Below are 2,116 nucleotides of genomic sequence, written 5' to 3' on the forward strand. Positions count from 1 at the left end.
ATTTTTTTATTCCGAATTCGGAAAATATTCCGCAAAAAAATAACGCTGATGTCAACTGCCACCCTGCACATGCACACCGTTGCGCACATCATCCCATGACAATGACCTTAAGGACATGCTTGCACACATCACCACCACATGTACATGTGTAACCAGGCCTGCTCATCCTTGCAGCTAGCTCTATCTATATAGATAAGGACACCATCATATGACAGTGGCATATGGATGGGATGATGCACGTGCGCATGGTATCAGGAGCACGGTTCCAGCTCCATGGATGCTTGGGATCAGTCACCTTGTGGTAGACGTTTCATGTTGTTCCTTTGAGTCCGGATTGGATAGCTTGCTCCGTTTATTCTACAAAAAGAACCTTTCAACGCTGAAAGGTTTTGTAAAGGGTGCTTTCACTCAAGTTGCAATTGCATTCCTGCAGTTGACTTGCATGTATGCCTGAACCCGCAATATTTTACAAAAGTGTCAAATGTTTCTGTTTCACCACTTACATTAATTAACACTCTTGGCCAATGATAACCTTTTATGATTTGATCCGGTGCAGGAAGCCGTGGACGCTTTTGTGCAGGCATTCAAGGAGCAGGTGGCTCAGACATGGGGCATCCCAGTCAGCGATGTAGTCATCAGGTCTCTTGTGATTAATGGCCAAGAAGTTGCTGCCCGGCGCAGAAGGTCAATGGTTGGGTTGGCCAGGGCCGACATCAACAACAAAAATGTGGAGACGTTGGGTTGGGGTGTGAAGGAACATGGCTCCCTCGATGTTGAGTCTTACCAGTTTGCTGCACTCCGCAATCTTGGCTTGGTATCTTTGAAGCGACTGGATTGGCCTCACCCAATAAGCAGCCACGGCCTGAGGGAGCTGCAAGCAGAAGAGGAGGTATTGATGCGGTCCCTGATGCTACTGCCGCTGTTGCCAGGCGCGACTGCGGATGAGGATTCAGATGAGAGGGGTACGGATGGGCGAGCTTCAAGCAGGCTCATTGGCCAGCATAAGCAGCAACAGCAGCGGCGGTACCTGGCCGGCGGTGATTCAGCAAACCTTGATTTCAGTGTTACCCAAATCATAGAGGTCCCCTTCCCGCCCTCACCACCACCAAGACCACCTAATCCACCAGGCATCATTGATCCACCCAGCATGCCACCGCCACCACCCCGCCCACCTCGCCCACCCCCCAGCCCGCCTATTACTATCGATACCCTTGCAGCGGCAACCAATGCCTCCATCCTCCAAAAACCATTTGCCCCGCCATCTCAACCGTTTCCACCCCCATTTCCATCCCCTAGACCACCCTCCCCTCCGAAACCACCAAGGCCGCCCCCTTCACCAAGGCCGCCACGCCCACCACCTTTGCTAGGAGACCCTCCAAGTCAACGAACCCCGCCCCCCCCACCACCTAAGCCTCCTGCACCATCTCCTCCACCCCCACCACCTCCACCCCGTCTTCGGGCACCCAGTCCCAGTCCCATACCGTTACCCTCTTCCAGCCCAGCAAGCCCAGTGTCTGTGCCACCCTCTCCCCAAATGATGCCTCCATCCACAGACACCCGCTTCCCCCCACCTAGCTTCCAACCCACAACTATAAATCCTTCTCCTGCTGCTGCAACTTCACCACCACCACCACCACCACCACTTGGGTCATCACCAGGCTTGCCTCCACAAGGGAGACAGCCTAATCCACCCTCGCCAGGCAGCCAGCCCTCCTCAATCCCTCCGTCTCCACCTCCACCTTTCAGACTTCCCCCACCATCACCCAGCCCCCCTACACCGCCTCCTCCTCAGCCCCCCAAATCACCTCCGCCACCGCTACCGCAGTCGCCATCACCACCTCCCAGCACTCCAAAACCTCCGCCCCCTAGGCGTCGTACATCACCGCCGCCACCGCGTCACCCCAATCAGCCATCACCACCCTCACCCTTGCCACCATCACCGCATCCAAGCCCTCCTACACCGCCGCCCCCTAAACGCCGTACGTCACCACCGCCGCCCCGTCAGCCGGCAAACCCAACGCCTCCACGGCCATTGCTACCTCGCAGTCCTCCTACACCATCGCCCCTTCGGCGCCGTACGCCTCAACCGCCGCTGTCGCCACCCTCACCCCTGCCT

This window comes from Volvox carteri (assembly GCF_000143455.1).
Source record: "Volvox carteri f. nagariensis unplaced genomic scaffold VOLCAscaffold_30, whole genome shotgun sequence".
NCBI classification, from domain to species: Eukaryota; Viridiplantae; Chlorophyta; class Chlorophyceae; order Chlamydomonadales; family Volvocaceae; genus Volvox; species Volvox carteri.